This window comes from Chiloscyllium plagiosum, unplaced genomic scaffold (genome assembly GCF_037043375.1).
Source record: "Chiloscyllium plagiosum isolate Xiang-an unplaced genomic scaffold, Cpla_swu_hap1 HiC_scaffold_46, whole genome shotgun sequence".
NCBI classification, from domain to species: domain Eukaryota; kingdom Metazoa; phylum Chordata; class Chondrichthyes; order Orectolobiformes; family Hemiscylliidae; genus Chiloscyllium; species Chiloscyllium plagiosum.
This window is the reverse complement of record NW_028270184.1, coordinates 40,743,218-40,769,949: the sequence shown is the minus strand read 5'-3', so window position 1 is coordinate 40,769,949 and position 26,732 is coordinate 40,743,218.

The window sequence follows — 26,732 nt, the reverse complement described above, 5'->3', positions numbered from 1 at the left end:
CTTGACCCACTTCGAGCTCTCTATAATATTATGAAGTGGAGGTCAACATTCATCTGATAATTAAAAGCAATGCACCCAGCGAAGATCTCCTTGCCTTATAATATGGTAAGGGAGTGTGACAAGTGATGTAACCCACCTCTTTTTGGCATCCAGTTTGTTATAAAGGAGTGGTTTAATGAAATGGAATCCTTCCACGCTTTCTGTAATTAACAATTACTATTTGCCTGTCTAGGGGTGACACCGTGGCTCAGGGGCTAGCACTGCTGCCTCACAGCACCAAAGACCCAGGTTCGACCTCGGGTAACTGTCTATGTGGAGTTATCTGCATGGGCTTCAAACGCGTGCTCCTGTTTCCTCTCACAATCCAAAGATGTGCAGGTTACTTGAATTGGGCATGCTAAATTGTCCACAGTGTTCAAGGATGTGTAACATCAGTGCATTAGTCAGGGGTAAATGCAATTAATAGGGTAGAGGAATGCATCTGAGTGGTATACTCTTTGGAGGGTCAGTGTGGTCCTTGTTCGTCTGAAGGGCCTGTTTCCCTACTCTAGGCATTCTATGATTCCAACTTTAACAGTGAACAAATCCCTAACAAACTGAACAATCTCACTGTAACTAATTACTTATTCTGGAAAAAAACAAGATTTTCCTGATATGCACTTTCACTAATGTGGATTCCACTCATAAATCCATTATTAGTAAGAACGAAATTAAAACTTAGTTTCTCAAAGTTCATACATAATGGGCTCTCTTGAAATTTCTGTATCTTATTCCCTCGTCTTTCTCTGTCTGAAATGCCTTCTCAGTTGTTTTCTGGTTTCAAGAATATTTGCTCAGCGTGTTGTGCACTTTTATTGATGGTTGGGCTTTTTAGGCAGAGTATGGAGATTTTTTGTGAGACCCCAATATTTCTTTCACAGATGACACTTCCCTGTCATCATTTTTTTCAGATAGCAGTTGACTCTTCCACTCTGTCCAATTGCCTCTCTGTTATATATGCCTCCTTGACACAAAAAACTTATTATATGATTGGTTTCATAATGTTAACACTAAAATGGATCCTTAATCTCCAAGTGCCGTTTTAAGTTAATTGACAGCATTTGAACTGTTGCCTGGATAAAATTGCTGCTTGGGCCTGATAACTGAACGGGTTTGATCCATTCTGTCAATTTGGGCACCTGCAAACTGCTTACCCACAGACATTCGTTCTTCTGTTTAATCACCGAAAAATACCTTAGCCTTTCAAAGGTCATCATGGTATTGCCCAAAAGTTTGCAATTTCGCCGTTTTTACACACCAATAGACTGATATGAACACTGATACCTCCACCTCTACAATAATAGTCCGATCAAAAAATCCTGATTACGATTTTTTAAAAAAATATTATTTAAAACCCAGGCAGCTGTCGATTGGATTAGATTACTTTACAGTGTGGAAACAGGCCCTTCGGCCCAACAAGTCCACACCGCCCTGCCGAAGCGCAACCCACCCATACCCCTACATCTACCCCTTACCTAACACTACGGGCAATTTAGAATGGGCAATTCACCTGACCTGCACATCTTTGGACTGTGGGAGGAAACCGGAGCACCCAGAGGAAACTCACGCAGACACGGGGAGAATGTGCAAACTCCACACAGTCAGTCTCCTGTTCTTCTCCATATTCCTGTCTTCTTTCCTTATTCTTAGGGGTTCTGCTTCCCAGGTCTTTGGCTGATAAAGATCCCTGTCAGAGAGCAGATCTTTCTGCTGCCAGGCTGGACTTGATGGCGGCTTACTGCTCTTTGCCGCTCTGGCCAACTGTTCAAAATGTTTAATATTTATTCCCCAAAAGATTGGATTGTTTCGTTGGTTTTAATATTGTCAAAACACTAAATACAAACTTGATTAGCATTTGGCATCTTAGCACATTATTTAAACTGATTGGCTGAATTTGAATTTGAATTTGTCTCATAGCAACCCAGATACTGCTCGCTGTTTGACCAAATATTACATTTTTAATTTTTCCAGTGCCCTTTGCGCTTGCGAAGCCTTTGGTCAGCCTTTCGACTCTCTTGAAGCTACAGTACACTTAAAAATTTATAACACTGTCCATCCTATCTAACCCTCTGATTATCTTGTATAGATCAATTCAAACACCTCTCAACCTTCTTCTCTGGAACGAAAACAGCGGCAACTACCTCAGACATTCCTTATATGACCTTCCTTCCAAATCAGGCAACATCCTCATAAATCTCTTTTGAATCCTTTCCAAACCTTCCTCGTCCTTCCTGTAATCCAGCAAGCAGAAATATACGCAGTACTCCAAGTGCGGCAACACCGGAGTTTTAAGCACATGCAGTATGATCGTGCGGCTCCAAAATTCTATCCCTCTACCAATAAAAACTAACATACTGTACGCCTTCTTAACAAACCTATTAACCAGACTGGCAACTTTCAGTGCTCGACGAACATTGACATCGAGATCTCTCTGCTCATCGACGTTGTCAAGAATCTTACCATTGACCCAATACTCTTTATTCCTTTTGCTCCTTCCAAAGTGAATCACCTCACACTCTTGCACATTAAACTCAAGTTGCCACCTCTCAGCCCAGCTCTGCAGCTTATCTATGTCCCTCTGTAACCTGCAACATCCTTCAGCACTATTCACACTTGACCAACCTTAGTATCATCATTAACTTGCTAACACATCATGGTATGCCCTCATCTAGGTCACTTATAAAAATGACAAACAGCAGTAATCCCAAAAAGATCCTGTGTAGGAACTACAGTTTTTGGTGTAGTCTGTGAAAACAGAAAGCATTGCTTTTGAGTCTCTGCCATTTTGAGTTTCTCATTCTTACCTTGTCAGTTTCATCCTGCAAAGAGCTTTCACTTAGTTTCACTCTGCTCTTCTTTTTTATGTATTAGTGAACGCTACTGGCATCAGTGCTTATGTTTCCGTTCAGTTCCTGTCATAGCTTCTTTTAATGTTGTGTGTTAACTCTTTGCTGACTTTTTTTTTGTTTGTTTCCATTAATTTAAAGGAAGTGGGCATTGGTGCGTAGGGCAACATTTATTGCCCATCCTTGATTTCCCAGAGGGCAATTAGGAGTTATCGACATTGTTGTGGGTCTGGAGTCATATATCGGTCAGACCAGGTAAGGATGGCAGTTTTCTTCCCCATAGGACATGAGTGAAACAGGTGAGCTTCTCCTGACAATCTATTCATGTTCACCATCAGTTTGTTAATCCCAAATTTGAATTCAAAGTCCACCATCTGCCATGGCTGGATTCGAACCAGAACATTATCTGTGTCTCTCGATGAACAGTTCAGCTATAATGCACTAGGCCACTGCCTTACCCAATCCCGCGGTGTGTGGCTAACTTGTGCAGTATGATTTGCCCTAGTTTTTGCCCTCATGCTGTCATTAACTTCCTTATCTAGACATGGATATTTTTTTCTCTGTCATGCAATTCCTCTTGTCTCACGAATATGCTTTAATTGAGAGGTATTTAGTATCCCCTAAGTATTTGCCAAATTTATTCATCTGTTCCGTCTTTGACTGTTCCCACGCACGCTCCCTCCCCACCCCACCCCACCACCCCCCATCAACGCCTTCATTAGGCCAGAGTAAGTATCATTGCCCAACATTCATGCCCTCGTTTATAACTCTGTTCTCACTCTTCCAATCTGTATTTGCAACTACAGCATTCTGTGGTCATTCTTTCCAAGAGGATCCTTAACCACAAGATCGTTTTTCATTCATTCCTTACATCAAATCTCAAGTAGCCTGCTCTCTGGGTGGATCCATGACATGTGCTCTCACAAACAATCCTTCATATACTCTACGATTTGTACTTGGAGCCTACCCTTTGCCAAGTTGATTAATTTATTCAATATGCACGTTTATCCCACCGTTGTTAACTTGTCACAAACCCTCATTATCTCCGACCTCAGAAGTACTTTGGGGAGACGGTGGCTGAAAATTACTCTTCCAAAGAGGTTTCTTCCCTTGCTTTTTATTTGTACCTATACTGATTTCATTTTGTTCCCTCATGCCAATATCATTTCATAATATAGCCTTGGTATCATCCTTAACCAATATATCAATTCCATCTCCTTTACCTTTATGTCTAGCCTTTCGGAATACCGAGTACACATGTACAGTTCACTGTTCAGTCCTGACCTTCCTGTAACCATGTTTTAATCATCCTTACCAGGTCATACCCATTTATCTCTGTATCTACTGCCAGCTCATCAATTCTATTCCAAATACTGTGTGCTTTTCGGCCGAAGGTTTTTAAATAAGTTTTTTTGATTTGTTTTTCCCCTTTAATATTTTCTTGAGTACGAACTTCCTGATCTCACACACCTCACTCATTTACGCACCCCATACATTCCATCTTCATTTGTTAATCTCTGATAAACACCTCTATCATTTATTCCATGTTTGAACTCACATTTTGGACTGATTTGAATACTTCTCGCAGCATTGTCATGAGATTGACCGTGCCTGATTCCTATTCACTTCTCCCTTCTGCTCAGTTCCTGACCTGCTACTTTGTCTCCCAGCCTCCTGGTTTATTAGATTAAATCCACCCAATCTTCACTAGAAAACCTCCCCACCAGAATGTTGGTGCTCCTCCAGTTAAGATGCAATCTGTCCATGTATTAAAGCTCCCACCTGTCCTGGAAGAGGGCCCAATGATCCAGAAACATGAAACCATTACCCCTGAACTAGCTGTTTAACCATCTGTTAATGTATACTGCCTTTCTAATCCTTACCTCTTTTACACGAGGCACTGGTTGTAATTCAGACATTACAGAGAATTGTTTTTTTCTCTCTCTCTCTCTCTCACTGACACACACACACACACCCACACAAACACAAACGCACACACACAACACAAACACACACACACACCCTTCTTTCCTTTGCCAGTGACCTTATAAATAATCAGAATGGTAAGTGGAATGAAGGTAGTAGTTAAAGGTAGGTTGCAAGAAGTTAGTGTAATGAAATTACTCTTCATTGATCAGAACAGACGAAGATATGAACTTATTGTAGTGATCAAAATTATGAAAAAAAACAGGGTAAAATAAGAGTACTCCGTTTCTCTTAGCTGGCATTACAGCATCCCAGTTTCAAGATAGTCAGCACAAGACCTCGGAGTGAGATAAGGCAAAAGTTCTTTATTGAGAGAGTTGTTAGAATTTGGAATGCCCTGCCTGGGAGATTTGTGAACGAAGACTCAAGAGGGAACTGGATATATATTTGAAAGTTCCGAATGTAAAGGATGACATTGATAGAGGTGGCAAATGGGAGGATTTGGGAGACATTCCACAAGCTGATGCATACACCGTGGCCCAATAGCCTCCTTGTCTACATTAAAGTTCTGTACTCTATCATGTACAAATGCAAGTCAAAGCCAGTATCAGATTAGTTCCGGTTGTAAATGTTGGCAAATATCTGATCATTTTGCTGCAGCATAACCATTTAAAATGCAAGTATTGCAAGGTCAGCTTGATGATGAAGTCTAATTAGTAATCAGTACATGAATATTTTAAATCTTGCATCCCTACAAATAAAACAAATATTTCCTTTCTTTGCCACAAAACTCTTTGAAAATGTCTGACTGTTCACTAACACGGATGTATGTTCATCGTTCTTTTTCACATTTCACATTAAATACCATTCATTCTAAACATTGCAATGTTTCAAATGGCTGTCCACTTCAATTTAATAACACAAATCATTTATTTAAACTAATATTCTCTGTAAATGTTGAATTATTGTCATTTTGTAATTGTTGGTAAAGAGCTGAAGCTCGCACATTTAGTGAGAAATTAAACTGAACGATTATATATAAATGTAAAAGAATACCATTTATATTTGACGGTTCAATCGTTTTCTCACTCTAAAAATACAATCATTCAAAAGCCAACGACTTTCCAAATGTTGGAGCCACGATGTATTCATTTGAATACTGACAATGAGTATTCAATCACCTGATGAAAAAGCGTCGCTCCGAAAGCTAGTGTGCTTCCAAGTAAACCTGTTGGACTATAACCTGGTGTTGTGTGATTTTTGACAATGAGTATGTAATTGTAGCGAATTTTGAGAAGATTTGTAGCTCAGGTTGAGGTTTTAGATGTAGGTTTGCTCGTTGAGCTGGGAGGTTCATTTCCAGATGTTTCACCATCTTCATCTTCAGTGGGCCTCAGGAAAACCAATGCTGAAAATTCCTGCTTTCTATTTATATGTTTGAGTTTCTTTGGATTGGTGATGTCATTTCCTGTGGTGATGTTATTTGCTGTGGTGAAGTCACGTCATGTTCCTTTTGTCAGGGGTGGTAGTTGAGGTCGAACTCGATGTGTTTATGGAGAGAGTTCTGGTTGGAATGCCATGCTTCTAGAAATTCTCGTGGGTGCCTCAATTTGGTTTGTCCGAGGATGGATATGTTTTCCCAGTCGAAGTGGTGTCCTTCCCCATCCATATGTGAGGATACTAGTGAGAGAGGATGATGTCCTTTTGTGCTTAGTTGGTGTTCATGTATCCAAAAGTATGTAACTGTGGTCACCACTATCGTCAGAAAACATGTTCTTTGTTCGATATTAAATAAAATATACATTCTTTATTTTTGTATCATAAAATGTTAGCAGGAAAGTATATTTTAGTTCCTTAAATATAGCATCAACCTAATTGTTTTCAGAGATGATGCAATTATTGTTTGGTTGAATAATGATATTTCGCATTTTTGTGAATCACAATTCACGAACACAGCAAATAATTGTTTTTTTTTTCAGATCAACTTGCAATCATAACCTACATTGAAAAACGTTTTTGAAATATTTGAATTCAGTCACAGCTGCCAGTGATACTGGGTAAGACATTGTTCTGAACTTAAATGAATCCAGCGAGCTTACACCTGGGTCAGGGTAGTCATTCAAACAATATTTCACAACAATTTATTTCGACTCCATCTTCTCGGGGTCAGATGAATGGACATGGAGTGTCAGAATCACATCGCACAAGTTACTTATGGTGATGGCATCTGGCCTGCCTCCTAGACTCCAAACATCTGCTACCTGGACCAGGCACTGGGCAAAGACGTTAACAAGTTGACAGTATTCTGCAGCACATCGTGTCTCGCAAAGAAACTTCTAAAACCGTGTCCAATAAATGTCACCTTCACAATTAATACATGGATCACCCAACAAAATCTATCTGAAGAAAACAGCAACAAATGGCAAGTCGAGCATCACGTTAATAACTGAACTTGACGGATTCTCTCTGGTCTCGATCGTCACACACATATTGTACTGGTACTCAGGTGACTAAGAATGCACACCATAAGTGGACGTCTTGGCCTAACGCACCTACAAAGCTTCCTGATCTCACACACATCACTTCCTCACACATTCAACAATTGATAAGAATCCACAAGTTGGGTGAAACATGAAACATAGAACAATACAGCACAGTGCAGATCCTTTGAGCCTTGGTGTCCTGCCGACTCTTTATCCTCCTCTAAGATCAGATTAACCTGCATACCCTTCATTATACTATCATTCATTTCCTATCCAATAGTCACTTAATATTTCCACAATGCAGCTGACTCTGCTACAGTTGCCAGCAGTAATTTCCTCCCATCCACCATTCTCTGTGTAAGGAACCTACCTCTGACATCTCCACTCAATCTTCCTCCAATTACTTTCAGGGTTTTCTCCCTCGTGATAGATATTTCCACCATGGGAAACGGTCTCTGGCTATTCTTTGCCTCTCGTCATCTTATACACCTCTATCATCTCTCATCCTTTTTCGCTCCAATGAGAAAAGCCCTGAACTCTTCTTTGTTTCAATCCCGATAAATCTCCTCAGCACCCTCATTAAAGTTTCCACATCCTTCCTATAATTAGGTGACCAGAATGGTTTGATCACAATATTCTAAGTGTGATCTCACCAGGTTTCCATAGAGCTGCAGCATAACCTCGCAGCTCTGAAGGTCTATCCTCCTGCTAATGACAACATCATATACCTTCTTACCAACCTTATAAAACTGGGTGGCAACACTGAGGGAGCTATGACATGGACCACAAGATCACCCTGTTCCTCCACAACATGTTTGATCCCATCCTCAAAGAATGCAGTAAGATTTGTGAGGCATGACCTGCGCCTCACAAAGCCATGCTGATTATTTCTAATCAAACTATGATTTTCCAAGTAATCATAAATTCTCTCTCTCAGAAACCCCTCTAATACTTTGCCCAATACAGATGTAAGACTGACTGGTCTGTAATTCTCAGGATTATGGAGAAAGTGAGGTCTGCAGATGCTGGAGATCAAAGTTGAAACTTTATTGCTGGAACAGCACAGCAGGTCAGGCAGCATCCAGGGAACAGGAGATTCGACGTTTCGGGCACAGGCGCTTCCTCAGGATTATCCCTAGAACGTTCCTTGAACAAGGAGTAACATTTACTGCCCTCCAATAATCTGTCAATAATTCAGTCGACAGTGAGGATGTGAAGATCATCGCCAAGGCACAGAAATCTCTTCCTGTAGTAACCTCGGGTTTTGTCCGTCTGGCACAGGGGATTTATCTACTCTTATGTTTGTACTTCAATCAATCTGTACTTCACCTCAAAATGTCTACTCCCTGTCCAAATAAATGATTGACTGCTTTCCATTTCAGGGATATATACAGTGCTGCCTTCTGGAACACGTATGGTTCTAAATATCCTGTCAATCTTGGAATGGAAAATATGGGAAGGCACCAATGCCTTCCTGATGAACTGCTGAAGCCCAAAGCTTTGACTCTCCTGTTCCTCAGATGCTGCCCGACTGACTGTGCTTCACCAGCGCCATACGTTTCGACTCTGATCCCCAGTACCTGCAGTTCTCACTTTCTCCATTACTTAGAGCTCTCCTCTCTGCATACGGATCAGTGAATTAATCAGCAGAAATTTATTGCATGTGGAGCTGACTATTTAGTTCTGGAAAGTTGCATTTGATGAATGCATTTATTAAAAGAGAAATTACAATTCAATAAATATTCATTAATTGCCAGAGTAACAGTTTTGTTTATGAATTGGGCAGTTTGAGAATAAACAATGAATGACTAAAGAACTCCACGCTATAGAGTCTTCCAGATGTTATATTCCTGGGTGGATGTCCTTTACCTTAATGCTGGGAATATTTCCGGATCGACAGATGTGATAACGGAAGGGGGTGAAATGGGGAAGTGTCACATTTTTGCCATCACAGCAATGCGTTGGAGGAGCGTCAGAGCTGACAACTCAATATCCCGTGCTATAAGATCCATAGGCACGACAAGACAGGTGGTAAAAGAGGAAGTGGGGTTGCATTATTAATTATGATGTCAGTTACTGCAGTAAGAATGATCTTCTAATGAGACTTGATGGTTAGAGTTCAGGATCAAAACCATGACAGAAACACACGCTGGGAATATATTGTAGACTTTCAGATAAAAGAAAGTACAGGAGCTGATAAAAAGCAAATTTACTGAGGTGTGTTAATACAACAATAGGATGATTATATTCAGGCATTTCAATTCCAAACATTCATTCGGGCGGTGATAACATTATAAGAGGGGGCAGATGCCCTGAAATTTATTCCAGAGAGCTTTTTATGTCAATGTGTAACAGATACAACAATGGACGGGGCTGTGTTGGGCGTCAAAGTGGGGAACGAAGCCAGTCAGAGGTTGCAGGCAGGATTGGGTTGAGCATGAAAGGACCAGTGGCCTTAACTCCTATGTTTTGAGTTTGCTAAGGAAAAGACCCAAAAATGTTTGAGAAGATTCAGATTTTTAGATCATTCGGGTCTTTTCTGTGACAGAGTTAACCTGATCATGAGGGACAGGTGTCACATGCACTGGGGTGGGGACCAATATCTTTTTGGCGAATATTGCTTGTGCTACAAGGGCGGATTTAAACTACTTTGGCCAGGAGGGGTATCCTCATGATCAGGGACGCAATAGCAAGGTTGGAAGGATATATAGTAATCAGAAACAGTAACGTGAAGAGACAGGTCAGGCTGGAACATGATAAGGAGCAAGGAATGCCTGTTGGATAAAACTGCATTGATTTCGGTTCTAGAGGGCAGGCAGATAAGGCCAATAAACTAAGGGCGTTGAAAGGAACGGGGGATTGTGATAATATAGCCTTTATAGAAACATGGCTAAGCGAGGGACAGGACTGGCAGCTTAACACACCAGGGTACAGGTGCTTTAGGCGGGACAGGGATGGTGGAAGGAGGGGAGGAGGAGTTGAATTTCTGATTAAGGGGATTATCACAGCAGTAATCAGAGATAAAATAACTGACCGATCATCCAGTGAGGCTTTGTGGTTGGAGCTAAGAAGTAGGAAGGGGATGATGATGTCACCGGAGTTGTACTATAGGATTCTAAATAGTCAACATGAATTAGAGTAACAAATGTGCAGGGAGAAGGGAGACATGCAGGAGCAATATGGTTGTCAGAAGAGTGGATTTTAATTTTTGGAACAGACTGAGACTGCCGGAGCGTTAAGGAAGTTGATGGAGTGGAATCCTATAAGTGCGTTCAGGAAAGTTTCCTTAAGCATTATGTAGAGGGTCCTACTTGGGAAGGGTCAAAACTCGAACAACTCTTGAGATACAGAGCAGGACTGGTGACTGAGGTGACAGTGGGGGAGCACTTTGGGACCAGTGACCACCGTTATATTAATTTTCAAATAGCTATGGAGAGGGATAAAATTTGTCACAGGTTCAAGTTCTAAATTGGGTCAAGGGGAATTTTGATGGGCTTAGACAGAAGCTTGCAAGAGCCGACTGGAATAGTTTGTTTGCAGGTGAAGGGACCCCTGGCTAGTGGGAGGCCTTTAAACGTGAGATAGCTAGAGTTCAAGGTCTATATGCTCCTGTGACGGTGAAGGGCAAATTTGGCAGGAATGGGGAACCCAGGATGACAAGAGATATTTAGGCTTTGATTGGAAAAAAGGGGAATGCGTGGCTCAGGTACCAGAAACTGAGATCAAGGGAATCCCTGGTGGTATATAAGGAATATAGGAGTTTACCTTTGATGTAAATCAGGAGGGCGACAAAGGTGGTATGAAAGAACCTTGGCTGAGAAGATTAGGATGAATCCAAAGAGGTACTTTAAGAATATGCAAGGAAAGCTATAACTAGTGAGAGAATAGGATCCCTCAAATACCAAAGTAGACATATATGTGTGGAACCATAAGAGATGAACTAGGGCCTCAACAAATATTTCTTCTCCGTATTTACCATGGAAAAAAGACATATATACTTGGGACCTTGAGGAAGTTAGTGGTGATATCTTAGGGGCAGTCCATATCACAGTAGAGGAGGTATTGGTGGTGGATTAATCTCACGGTCCTTAACAAGTATATCCATGAACACTGCAAGGAGAACTTGTGGGGACACTGGTTAATTTTTTTTGATCACCAGTAACCAAAATTGAGATTCCAGAAGACTGGAAGATAACAAATGCCGTGCCCTTATTCAGAAAGAACTGCAAAATAAATGTCTGGGAATTATAGAACAGTAGGTTTAACATCTTTGGTAGGTACATTACTTGAGAAGATACCAAGGAATAAGATGTACATGTTTTTGGAAAGGCAGGGTTTGATTAGGTATAGTAAGCATGGCTTTGTGCATGGAGGTTTATGCCTAAAAAAACTGTTAAAGTTATTTGATGATGTGATCAGGAAGGTTGACTTTGGCAGGGCGTTAGACGTTGAAATGTGTGGTGCTGGAAATGCACATCAGACCAGGCAGCATTCAAGGAACAGGAAAATCGACGTTTCAGGCATAAGCCCTTCTTCAGGAATGACCAAGTATCGATTCTCCTGCTTCTCGCATGGTGCCTGACCTGTCGTGCTTTTCCAGTGCCATACTCTTTTTGCTCTGATCTCCAGCATCTTCAGTGCTCACTTTCTCCTCGGGTGGTGGAATGAGACTATGGATTTCAGTTACAACAGAGCAGGATGAAGGTTTTCAGCCCCTGGACACTGCCATACAGTTACAGGAGGAGGCTGGTCAGCCCCTCCAGCCTATAAAACTGTACCCAGCGTAGATCACGCAGCACCAGTATCCTGTTACACAGCAACAGAATCAGTCTATTCAGTTACTTGAAGTCTGTAACACAGCAAATCAAAGAAGCCATAAACTGACTGGACTCTGGGGTATACTGGAATAACACGAGGCCATTTTGCTCCTCAAGCCTGCCTTTCCCTTCAGTAACGTCAGGGCTGATCTGGTCTCACCTGCAATTTCTCTTTCCTTCCCAATTCATTGTAGCCCTTAAATCTCTGACCGTATCAAAATCCATTGACGCCCACTCCCACCTTCTCCCAATCATTTCAGCAATGCAGCTGTCTGGTATAGAGAGTCCCCAATAGTCTCTACTCTCTGAGAGAAGGAAACACTCAACACACATATACCTTGGCCTATTGACATGAACAAAAGATGTGAACTCAGCGTCAATGTGGCTGGCCCTGACATTACGGCAGGATTTGACGCAGCAAATGTCAAGGAGTCTGAATAAGGTTGAAATGAATGGGATCGGGTGTAAACACCCCACTGGGTCATTCAGAACACAATGTGGCTGGTGGACAGCAATCCTCTTAGTCCCTGGATATCCCTGTGGGCGATCCTCAGGTTAGCTTCTTCGGCACAAACACCTTCAGCTGCTTCATCAATGTCTTTCCCTCCGTCATTTGACCAGAAGTGAAGATGTTCTGTGAAAATCACACACAGCTTCAAAACCTGGACAACCTTCAAGCTCATGTTGTTAACTTGTAGGTAGCATTCATGTAACAGCACTGCTAGACTCTGAACATTTTCACAGGATAAAAAGAGAAGCTCTTTTAGCATCTCAAGCTGGTTTCACAGGAATGTGAGAATGCCATTCAGCCCATTGAAACTATTCGATAAGCAGAGTCACAGACAATTCACTCTCTCCTGCCTATTACACCTGAAGATATATTTTTTAAAAAATGCAAATATTGGAAAGCAGGAGGCTGGAAGACCACACCAAGCAAAGCAGCATCAGGAGGTGGAGAACTCAACACCTTGGGTGTAACATTTCTTCAGGCGTGGGAATGGAAGTAAGGAGGTTTACAGATAAAGAAGCGGCTAGGGGAGGAGGAGGTGGTGTGGTGAAGTGGGGACGGATCAACACTGGTTACGGATACCACCGGGTTAGTTGATTGGAGGAATGAATCCAGTTGGAAGCTGGAAGAAGAGATGACCAGAAGAATGGAAGGGAGATGGACGGGCTATCAAGGGAGGGGGAGCTGATTAGAAGGGAGTGGGAGGGACTGGGAAGGGAGTCAGCAGATTGAAAGGGTGGTTATTTGAAATTGGAGAATTCAGTGTTCTCGAGACACTCGAGACACTGACACATCAAAATAAGAGGCCATTCAGTACTTTAAACTGTGATACTGAAACAGGAGGATTTCTTTGATGCTGCAAATTGACAAACTAATGAAGCATAGACTGCACAGACAGACTTCTATATATTGTTCCACCTGGCTCCATTGCTAATGGTACACACGTGTTAAGTTAACATGGTTTGCTGGCCGTGAGGAGGGAAAATGAATGATTTGTCCCAAGTTCCAAGGTGTTATGGATGAGTCTATACCACTCAAAACATGCTTAAGCAAACAGCCCAGAGCATAACTTTGCAATTTGTTTCATTACGTGTACGATGAAAATTACCTGCTGTAATTTAACTAGGTTGACTACTGGATTTTGAAACAGACAAAAACTTTATTCACAAAAGTACACAATGAACACAAAGAACAGAATAAAGAACCCCTTCAGAACTCAACCTATCCAGCTAGACTTAATTATGCTGTTCCGAATGCATATCACAGTCCCATTAAGCAAACTCCCTTTAAATACCAGTACAAATGGGACATATGCTTACAGGTTGACGTTGAAGGGCGGAAAAGAGAGAGAGTTTCCACACAGCTCCCTGTTGAAATTCCTAGTTCAAGACTCAACTGAAAACTGCTTAGCTCAGCTCACCACAGCGAGTTCAGCTAAAAGAGCTCATCACTCCCCTTTCATTATAGAGGTCACTTCTAAAGCACGACCACTTTGGACTGAAGTGTTATCTGTTTACAGATAGACAAAAGGCCTCTGAAAGTCATTTTAGTCTCCTTACCAAACCAGACTGACCGGAGTCAGGCCCTGTTTTATTGTCCCCCTGAAACCAATCAAGGACAGAGTCTACATGAGCCAAGAAAAAGCTTCTTGACAAAAAAAGGGACTAGCTTTGTGACGCCTCCCCCCTTAAAATGTGAACCATCAATACCAAAATATGGCTGCATTTTTAACCATCCAAACCCAGTTGGTAGTCTAAAAATGCACATATACACTATATCAACTGTAAGCATGCAAACATTCACAACTCCATTCGCAAATTCAGGCCGTAGTACACCCACCACCAAACGCCTCCATATCTCATTCAACTTTCAGTAACGCATCGACAGTCACGTTTTCGCGACTTGCCACATGCACAATTGTCATAATCAATGACTGCAACAACAGTCTCCATCGAAACAGTCTGGCACTTTTGTCCTTAAATTTATCCACAAATATCAATGGGTTGTGATCAGCGTATATGATTGTCTCAGATGCATCGCTAGTGATATAAACACTGAAATGTTGTTATGCCAACACCAAGCTTAAATTCTCTTTATCCACTGTTGAATATTTCTGTTGATGAAGTTCAACTTCCTGGAAAAATACCCGATGGGTCTCTTGATTCCCTCGTCATCTTCCTGCAGGAGCACCGCATCGACACCCACTTCACTGGCATCGATAGCCACCTTGAAAAGCTTCGTGTAATCCGGTGTGGCTCATACTGGGGGCAGTGGTTAACAAAGTTTTTAGGCTGTCAAATTGACAGTTTGCTGTCCACTAAGAGTTCTTGCCCTTTTTAACTAATTTGGTGAGTGGAGCAGCCACACTGCTGAAGTTTGGCACAAACCTTCAGTAAAATGCAGTCAATCCCAGGAACAGTAATACTGCTTTTTGTGGATGGTGTGAGAATTTTCCCACTACTTCCGTTTTTGTATCTCATGGGGCTATTGGTCCATGTCCAATAACATGGCCCAGGAACGTGACTTGGGCTTTTGCAAATTCACTTTTAGCAGGGTTTACCACCAAGTCTGCCTTCTGAATTCGAGAAAACAAGTTCGATAAATGCTGTTCCATCGATGAGTGACTAAAAATCACCAGGTCATTAATGTACACTACATAGCTGGGTAATCCGGCAAAAACATTATTGTCAATCTCTGAAATGTGGCTGGAGCATTTTCCACACCAAATGCCATGACTTTGAACTGATATAGTTCATTTGGTGTTATGAAAGCCGAAATTGCCTTTGTTCTCTATGGCAGGGATCCTTGCCAGTAACCTATGAACAAGTCTAACTTAGAAATGTAAGTGCCTTCTCCCACTTTTCCGACACAGTTCTCCAAACATGGAATTGGATATGCATCAGTCATTGTAATCGTGTTGACTTTGTGATAGTCCCCACATGACCTTCGGGTACCATCTGGCATTGGCACCATGACTATAGGTGAGTTCCAGTCACCGTAACTCACTTCGTTATACCATCTTGGAGCATTCACTCTATTTCGTTCTGAACCTGTGCCAACTTTGGAGGGTTATGCCTATAAGGATGTCGCTTCATCAGAACAGCATCTCCTATATCTACATCATGCACAATTATGTTAGTACTTCACAGTTTATTTCCGTATATCTCCCAAAGTGATAGTAATAACTCTTTGGGTCATTTCGATTTTCTTGTGGAAGGGAATCCAATAATTTATCCCAATTTTTCACAACTTTCCCATTGTTCAATTTGATTTGAGGAATGTCCAATTCATAATCCTCTGAACTTAGGTCTTCCTTCTGTGCTGTAATCATGAACACCTTCTCCTCTTGCTTTCTTTCACTATCAACCTATCTTTTGAGCATATTCACATGACACACTTTGTGAGCTTTCGTCCTGTCTGGAGTCCTTATCAATCAGTTCATCTCATTAAAGTTCTGTTCAATTTGATAAGGTACACGAAACCTTGTTTTTAAAGGCTCACCTGTTATTGGAAGGAACACCAATGTCTTATTCCCAATTAAAAATTTGTAAATCTGTGATTTCTTATCCACTTCCTGTTTCATTGTATGCTGTGATACTTTTAAATGTATCTCGCCAACTCTACAGCTCTATTTAATCGTTCCCTAAAATTTGACATATTGTCCAAATGGGTGGTCTCTGAATTCTGACTCAATAATTCCTGCCTCATCAATTTTATTGGTCCTGCTAGTTCTTGACCAAAATTAATTAAAATGGACTGAATTTGGTCGATTCATTCGGTGCATCTCTGATCGCAAAACGTCAAAAAGGAATTTCCTTATCACAATCATCTAGATAATCCTGATCACAAAATCTTAACATGGTTTTCAGTTTTTGATGCCATCTGTCTCGTGCTCCCTGTGATTCTGGATAATGAGCAGTAGATTTGAATTGCTTTATATTCCCAAGTTATCCGTCGCCTCATTGAATAGTTTGGATGTGATGTTTGATCGTTGATCTGACTGTATCATTATTGGTAGTCCGTATCTAGAAAAAAAATCAGTATTTTTTTCTACAATCTTTTACACTGTGATGCTGCATAATGAGATTGCCTCTGGTTATCTCGTCGACACATCCATTATTGTTAATAAATACTTATTCCCACCTTTTGTTTGTGGTAGGGGACCTACGCAGTCAATCAAGACTGCGTGATATGTTTGACACATCTGGTAAAATTCAGCTAAATCTTTATGCAATCCAGGCCTGTAAACAAATCTTTATATTTTAGCCGGTGTTATCCTCACCCCAAAATGACGTCTAACTGGTAGCCAAAGTGCCAATCGCGGCACTTCCTTTATATACCCAACTGGCAAAATAATTTGATAAATTTATGCCCACGTCTGATCTGCTTGAAATTGTGATGCTCTCAATTTCTTCATTCGGACATCATTTGTTAAGTAATAGCAGATAGGAATGCTTTCTTTCTTGCTTGCTAAGTGCCTTTTGATATAACGGTTTTAATTCCTCATCTTTCTGCTGCAAGTCAATCAACTTAGCAGAGCTAAAAATAATTGTATGCTTTCCTACCTGCTCCTTCTCTATTCTACTTACCTGATCAAAATAAGATTCGGATAACTCTACAACAGTTTCCTTTTGATCCATGCCTTTTGATTCCTCCTGCTTCAACCTGTATATTGTGATCTGTGATCACACAATCAGGGAAAATTCCTGGATAAGCATTCTCCAGGTCTTCCGTTGCCTGCATCTCCACTGCTTTTCAATTAGAGAAGGCTGCACTCCCACCGGTGAATCAGCTATTCCATTTGTAAGGACAGATTTTATTCCTGGAGCTGAGAGTTTGGGGTCCAGTACTCCTTTCACACATTCTCTACAGTTCTCACTTTACATAACTGAGCACTTTTTGTCTCACCATGAATTCTTGTTACCAGCATATTTTCTGACAATAGTCTCTCAGGAGTGCATACCTCCTCATCCTTCGGCATTACAAACTGAGAAGATCCCGCGTCCAATAATATTGGAACCTCCTTACCTATTACTCCAGGCCTTTAATCTTGCAATATATATATATTTTTAAGCAGATCTGACAAATCCTCATTAATCAACCTCTGATCATCTTGTAAACTCTGAGATAGTTGTCTAACTTCCCTTGTGCTTTTTTGTTACAAGTCCAACAAAACCTCCACGCTTGTCTTGTTTTCCTACATCTGGTTTTTTGCTCGCCCACCAACACTGTGATTTTGTGTGGCCCGCTTTATTGCAATGAAAACATCTGAGCCTTTTAACTTCTTTGACCCCCTCAAGGGTTTCTTTTTTTACCCTGAGGTAAATTATCCTTATGACCTTCACTGAGATCTATCTTTCCCTTTCCACGTGAGGAAATCTCTTTGCTCCAATTTCTATCCCTCATGGACTGAAATTGATTCTGGAAGCCAAACCAAGTTTATGGAACAGTTCATAATCATCAGCCACTTTTAACAGATCACCTTGCTCTTTTAACGGTCTTCTTTTCCATATGAGTTCACACCACTTCAGGCAGTGAACTTTTTAATTCATCCAAAATACTTACCTCTCTAAGGGCATCAAAATTTTGCTTATCTATCTAACGAAGTAACTCTGTTTGATCGTTTCAAACTCAATGTAGGTTTGACCAGGGTCCCTCCTTAGATTTCTGGAAGGTTGTCTATAGCCTTCTAGTACAAGCTCATCTGAAGTTAAAATGGCTTTTTTCACCTTCTCATATTCTCCAGATACCTCCTCTGATAGCGATGCAAATACCTCATTTGCCGTACCTACAAGTTTCTTTTGGATCAATAAAACCCACATTGCCTCTGGCCACTGCATTTGTTTAGCCACCGTTTCAAATAATTTGAAGAAGACTTCTACATCCTTCTGTCAAACTTAGGCAATGCTTGAACATACTTAAACACCTTTTCACTGGGTTTCTGACTATCAGGGGCTTGCTCATCCTCACTCTCTTCCTCACTAAGTCCGTAAAACCTCTCTCTCCAGCCTTTTACGCTGGCTTTCCTTTTTAAAGTGTCAGTTTTCACTGTCAAAAAGCTCTCTCATTTTTATCTCCTCTAATGCTCTCTCTTTTTCCGTTTCTTTTGCTTTTAATCGTAACTCAAACTCTTTCTTTTCTGCTGTTCTTTCTGCTGAATTGTTGCCAACTCCACCAATTCTGATGGTTTCTGCAGCATGTTTAATTGATGAGCTACTGCTGTAATTATCTCTTCTTTCCTCACAGAAGCAGACAGTTCCAATTCCAGCTTCTCTGCTAATTCTTGCAACTTGGTCTTATTCACTTTTTGCAAACCTTCCAAAGTCACTGCATCCACATCGAGAAAACGTCTGGTGACTTTGGTGAAAAGGAAATTACTATCCCAAGCTTTGCCTACCCAACAGAACCAACACCCGAAATAAAGGCACAAACACCTCACACTCGCTGTTTAAAATCCCGCAAAGAGCCCCCAATCTGTTATGGGCTAGGTTAGACCACTCATAACATTCTTAAGCAGGCAGCCCAGACTAAAACTTTGCAATTTGTTTGGTTAAATGTACAACGAGAATTACCCTGAGTAAGATAGCGAGGTTGTCTACTAGATTTTAAAACACACAAAAACTGTACTCATAAAATTAATGAAACAATGAAAACAATGAAACACAAAGAACACAGGAAAGAACCCCTATAGAACTCATACTATCCAGCTAGAAATAATTTAACTATTCTGAATATACACAACAGTCCCAATAAGCAAACTCCCTTTAAAATCCAGTATAAATGGAACACATGCTTACAGGTTGAAGGTGAAGGGCAGAAAAGAGAGAGAGAATTTCCACACAACTCCCTGTTGAACTTTCCAGTTCAAGACTCAACTGAAAACTTCTCAGCTCAGCTCAGCTCCGCTAGTTCAGGTAAAGGAACTGACCACTCCCCTTTCATTATAGAGGTCATTTCTAAAGAATGACCACTTTGCCCTGAAGTCCCATAAACAAACATCTCTGAAAATCCTTTTCATCTCTGTACCAAACCAGACTGACTGGAGTCAAGTCCTTTTTTATTGCCCCTAAAATCAAGGGCAGTCTCTTTGACCCAAGGAACTGCCTTGAGAAAACAAAAGGGACTAGCTTTTTTTGACAGAGAAGACAGACTAGGTTCTGTATGGGGGTCACAATCTGGTGGGAATATTTAACTCTATTAGAAGGTGACTGCTGACAGATCTGTGAACAACATGACGCTTAGTGCAGGGTCACACAACAACTGCACATTAAGGCGGTGAGAGTTCATTCAGAGCCTGGAGCTCTCTCACAGCCATCATGGTGAGGGTGTCCACAGAACTATGTAAGCTATCATAGAGTGATATAATCCTACAGCACGGAGACAGTCCGTTTAACCCAAACTGGTTCATGCTGACAAAAATGTCCACCCATCTAACCTCATTTCTCTGCTTGGCCCATATCCTTCTCAACAATTCCTATCTATATATTTGGCCAAATGTGAAGACGTATATCGTGGAAAACACGTTATATTTCACGCTATCAACGTTTTGTTTTGGAAATAATTAGCGTTACTCCATAACGCTCAAGTTTTAATACAATCAGTTTTTTTAAATTCTTTTGTAGAGATACAGCTTAAACATTCGTTTCCTTCACACTCTCCTCATGGTACCATCACTGCAGGGATAGTGTGGTGAAACCCCATTACACTGTCACTCTATAGCAAGGAGTTCATTATAAAGGCGAGAAAATCTGTTCACAGTGACAAAGGACTGTCTCAATAACACTTTACAACTGCAGGAAGGTGTCATCACACTTACACATTAGTCATTTTGTAATGAACGATACCACACGTTTACTGTGCTGATTACTTACTGCTCCACATGAATTCTGTCAGTGGCTCATGACCAAGGACATCCAGCTCCTTTTCACCAAGAGCTCTTCCCATTATCTCGCCTTATAAATACAAAACGAGAAGGGTGGCATATTTTGCCAAATCATTTATTTGCCTTATGAAGCAAAGCCACACGAAAAGCACCATCACTATTGTCAGTGGAGATGCTGAGGAGGCAATGTCTAGCTGTATTATCTCCGAAATATTAGTTCAGGGAGCCAGGTAATGACCCAGAGCCGGGATTCGAATCCTACCACGGCAAATATTGGAATGAAATCAATAAAATATCAGGATTTCAGAATCAAATAAAACAATGCAACCATTCTCGAATGTCCTACCTATCACCCTCATGCTCTTCAGGGAAAGCAATCTACCATCTTAACCAGTTCGGGCTTACATGTGACTCCAGAACCACAGCAATGTGGTTAACTCTCAGTTGTAGTTTGAAGCGGGCAAGTCGGCCGCTCAGTTATATCACTCACTACAAAGTCTCAAAGAGATAAAACAGGACGGAACTAAGCACTGTCTCCTTACAGCCCACAGACGGCAGTGGGTCAGGAAGGCAGCTCACCAACATCTTCTCGAGGACAATGAGGAAAGAGCATTAAATGCTGGCTCAGCATCTATTAATGAATACAAGAAGATGATCACACTCAGGGAAGAGAGACAAAGGGGCATAATTCACTTCAACAATGAATTTGCTTTCTACCTTACATTGGCATGATTTTCAGTAATATGGGAACAAGAGAAAAATAAATAATGTTAATCTCGTTTATTTTTCCATCCCAGCTGACCATCAACAATCCCTTTGTTTGCTTCTTTCTCTCTCTCCCTGTCTTTCTCTATCCATTCAACACAGTCCTACTCCCCTATACAACAGACCTCCCTGTCACCAGCATCAATCACTCTATTTCGCAGCGCTGTTCATTTCTGATGTATGCTCATTAGATTCGAAATGACAATTTTGTTTTTCTTTTGATCCGAGGCTGCCAAATCTGCTCACTTTTTCTGGCACTTTCTCGTTCTTTTTGCTTCTGATCTCTTGTGAATTCTTTGCGTTATTTAACCTTTAATTTTGTTATTACATGGGATGTCTACATCACTGGCACGGGCAGCATTTGTTCACCTCACTAAATGCATTTTTCTGTGAGGTCATCCTTTCATGCAGTATACAGCCAAGCACATTGCTGTGGGCAGACGTCAGTCTTACGTCGGACCAGATAATAATGGACATCAGTGAGATAGATGAATTTATTGACAAAATTCTGGTGACGTTATGGTTGATGTGAGTGAAAATAGTTTCTATTTCCAATTCCTGTCATTTGTGTTTAAGTTCTGACATCATCTGCGGGTAGGATCTGAAACAGTGTCTTTATGTGTGACTACCTGGGCTTCTGAATTACATTTCTTGTGACATTACTAATATGACAGCGTGCCTCGCCTGGAGTTAATTTAGAGACAAGAACAATGTTGTGATCGAAATATTTGCAACTGAAATCGTGCTTTGTGGAGAGCTGGAACCATATAGTCTGAATTTTATCAAGGCATAGATAATCGTTTATTAAGCATCAACATTGATGACAAGATGGTAACTGGAGGTATTATCGAGCTGGTAGTGGATAGGTTTGGTGAGAGCCGGAATACCGAGACGTAAATTAATTCAGAGAAAAAAGATACCTCGGGTTTGTGAACAGTCTTGTTCTCAGATATTTGTGAGGCCAGGAGTGTGGGCGGTTCTGAAATCTGTGGGAAGTGAACGGAATTTGCAGTTGAAACTGAAGACAACAGTTTCTGTCTTTGCCAAATATAGATAAAAGAAATAACAATGAAGTTTGACATGGTTTATGGGATTAATAAATGGATACAGGTGGAGGGACTTACCAGGAACACCAACAATAGCAAGCATGGGATAGTAACCCGCCTGAATAATCAGCAGTACACCGTATATCCGATCTGATAATGTCGATCCAGACCAGGATAAATAAATAAGACCCCAGAATAAACTCCTGTCCGTCGTTGCAGCATTCCAGTCTAATGTTCTCAGATTCTGATCCATTAATGGAACAGTCCAGACTATTCTCAGATGTTGATCTCTCGTCTTACTGTCCCTGGAGCTGTTGGTCGCTGTTAGTGTCGGAGGCGATGCATTTGCTGCTACAATGGGATAAAACATTGCAAGAAGCCCCTTACTAATAGAAGAGGGAAACCATCCAGTGACACAATTAGGATCCATGGAGACTGACATCAACTACAGTCACTGAACAAACAAAGCAGTTAACTCCTTTCAGTATGGTTCCTTCAGATCACAATAAGAACCGGACTGGATTGAATGCTGGCATTGCTGGCTATTGTTCACATTTCCCATCACCAATTTCTCGAGTGAAGTTAGTTGTGAGGGAGAATGATGGATGTTTTCTTATCGCAGGCTGGATGATTCTGCAGTGTTATCTGTTTGCAATGTTGTAACTGCCTGAACCTCCCACAACCACCCCCAAAAAACAAAACCTAGATGCTGTTACGGAGCCAATCTCTCCTCGACTAGATCACGCAAAGCCAATAGATTCTCAGTGGGCATATTTGCTCTGACCATACACAGCATGTGTTGGTCTGTCTGGGCATTCCTTTCATTGCTCTGATAAGGAAATTTTGTATCTTCAATACACAATGTGCTTAAGTGTTTTTCAATACAAACTCACAAACCTCTTATTACACTTGATTTGCTTCAAACCAGTAAGTCTTACATTTCTTTGAATTCAGCCCTAAGCCAAATGTGGCATGTTGCAAAGCCGGTCCCTTTAAAAGGTTATGTTGTCGTTGTTTATTTTCAGAGAGGGTTCTAAACAACCCAAGATTCCAAAATATTTGAATTTTGAAAGTTCGTTGGGTCACCTTTGATTGTACCTAGCAGGTAATGCCTCACTTTCAAGTCATTTAAAAAAAATGGCATAATCAAGAGGACGTTGGTGGGCAGATCAGTTAAATTTGTGGGTTAGATGAGTCAGGATCACTGTTGAAATTGGACATTCTCTACCTCCTTCTGTCTTTCTGATCTCATAACCTGCAAACTTTTTGTGTCAGATTTACTATCTGTGATAAGAGGTTTGTTTATTGCGATTGTTGCAAGTATTTTGGAACAGCATCCTTAAGTCAGGATACCCTGTATGTTGGATGGAATTAGATATTCGGGTATTATATCTTCGGTCGTGTGCTTCATTCCGTAATTTGGTAAATAAATATTGATTGTTTAAAACTCGGCAGTCTGACCAGCTAATTCACTCTGGGAATATACACTATACACTAGCCTTCAATAAATAGCAAACTTATGGTCTGGGCTACCTGCTTAAAATGTTTTGAGGAGTCGGGGCTGGTCCATAACAATGTAGAATAGCCTTGTTCATTAAAAACCATGAATTAATGAGTAAGGGATGGAATGAATAGGATATTGGCTATGAGACAGAAAGGGCTGGGGCCAGTGGCTGAGGAGGCCTGAGGGGAGGAAAGTAATATATCCTGGTCACGAGTATTCAACCATCACTGTTTCTGACAAATGGAATGAAATGCATTGCAGAGCAAGATAACAGATAACCTTTGGTACATGGAATGCTGAACGACAATATGAGTGGAACAGGACAATTTTAAATGAGATATGTGGAATTGTATTTTATAGTTAGACTGTTTAATCACAGGTTATATAGGTTGAGAAGATTGATTATAAATGGACGTGATATCCAGCATTAAAAACAGACACAGATAACAAAATGTGTTGGGTTACAAGGAGTTACAGCAGAGTAAGAGTGATGATATAGCTCATTCCGAGCTGGTACAGAGATGATGGGCTACGTGACCACCATCCTTGCTACAATTATTCTGAGAAACGTGTTGAGCACTTTCAGAGCCTAAGGATATAAGCTTAATCAGAAAGCGCACAGACAATGTCATAATTAATAATCTATTCCCAGTTTTTAATCACGTGTAGCTGTCTCTAAAATACCTATTAAATCAAAATCAATTTGCTGTGATTCGTTCATTTATTTTCAGAACTTAAAGAATAAGACTCAAGTGTAATACATTGGTACAAAAAATGGGAACAGGATTGGAGCAAAATATCCAAATATAACCGGGTGCAGCATCTAGCCCACTCAAAATAAGCAAAATATATAAATAGTTGAAATCTTAAACACCAACAAAATGGTAGAGAAATGCAACAAATGATGCATGATCTGGATAGAGAAAGAAAATTGAGATTTTGCGGCTTTTCTGAACCTGTTCTGAACAAGTCATGCGGGACTCAAAAAGTTAATTCCGTTTTTCTCTGCTCCGACACTGCCTGACCTGTGGGATTTCTCTCCAGCACTTTCAATGGGTGCCATGGCAGGAGACAGAGAGTAATAGTGGGCAGTTGCTTTTCGGACTGGAGGCTTCTGACCAGCAGCGTTTCACAGAGATTGGTTCTGGGTTATCATTGTTTGTCATTTATGTAAATGATTTGGATGAGAATATAGAAGGCATGTTATTAAGTTTGCAGATGACACCAAAACTGGTGGCACAGTGGACAGTGAAGGAGGTTTTCTGAGATTACAAAAGGATCTTGATCAAATGGGTCAATGTGCTGACAAATAACAGATAGAGTTCAAGCTAGATGAATGCGAGGTGCAGGCAGTTGTGTGTATTTGCTGCTGTCTGATGCACCAGTAATCGGATGATTTTATTCCCCACCTCCTGGGTTCAGCACATCGATACCTTCATGATGTTTGAGAGGCCTTACCCTCTCCGTGGTTACCCTCTTGATGTTAATGTAGTTGCACAATATTCTTGGATTATCCTTAAACTTAGCTGCCCATGCAATTCCCACTTCTCCTTTTAGCTTTCCTGATTTCTTTCTAAATAATTCCCCACAACCTTTATATTGATTATGACATCAACTTGAATAGAGCTGTCTATATCTAAAGTAGCACTCTCTTTTATTCTTGTGTGGACCTCAACAACTTTAGTCATCCATTGTTCCTTAATTTTACTAGCCTTACCCTTCACTTTAACAGGAACATAATGCCGCTCAACTCTTGTTGTCACACTGTTGAATGCCTTCCATTTGTCAGACGTTGTTTTACCTGCTAACAGTCCTCTGCAACCAAACTTGGTACGTCCTTGTCCCATACCATTTAAATTTATGGTACTCCAATTAAAAAAGATAACATTGAAAGAAGGCTTTATTCTTTTCCATAACCATTTTGAAGCCAATAGAGTTATGAATGCAAGATCCAAACTACTCCCCCACGTTTACGTCAGACACATGCCCTGCCTATTGCACAGAAGAAGGTCAGGTTTTGCTCCTTCTCTAATGGGATCATGCACATATCGATAAAGAAAATTTTCTTGAGTATATTTGACAAATACTTCACCATCCAACCCTTTAACACTATGGTAGTCCGAATCAATTTTTTTTAGAAAATTAAAATCCCCCATTGTTACAACCTTATTAAGCGTATATATATATCTGAAATCAACCTCCATGTTCGTTTCTCAATTTCTTTCTTAGTGTTGGAGAGCATATGGTACAATACCATCCACGTGTTCTTCCCTTTCTTTTTTTAAATTTCTTCCAATATATTTTCACTGGACGATTTGTCACATCTAAAATTAGGCTCCCTACAGTATGGAAGTAGACCCCTCAGTCTTACAACTCCACATAAACCCTCCGAAAGTCTAACACACCCAGACTCATTCCCCTATCCTATATTTACCTCTGACTAATGCACGTCACGCTATGGACAATTCAGCATAGCCAATTCAACTAACCAGCACAGCTTTAGATTTTAGGATGAAACCTACTCAGACACGGGAAGAATTTGCAAACTCCACATAGACAGGTGCCTGAGGTGGGAACAAACCTAGGTCCCTGGCGCTGTGAGGCAGCAATGATAACCACTGAGTCACCATGCCACAACTAAGCATACAGTACAATATCTTCAAAGTGATCTTTACTTTCATATATTTAAAACTACCCATATGTTTTATCTGGATGGTTTTCAGAAATATCTTCCCCAGTTCCAACAATAATTTATTCCTTATTCAAAAACGGCAAGCACCCCTTCCCTGCCATCACCTACCACCTTTTCCTTTCCTTTCTATGACACCTAACAACTGGAACATTGAATTGCCAGTCTTGAACATCTCTCAGCCAAGTTTCTGTCATAAATTTGATGTCCCAATCCCATATTTTTTA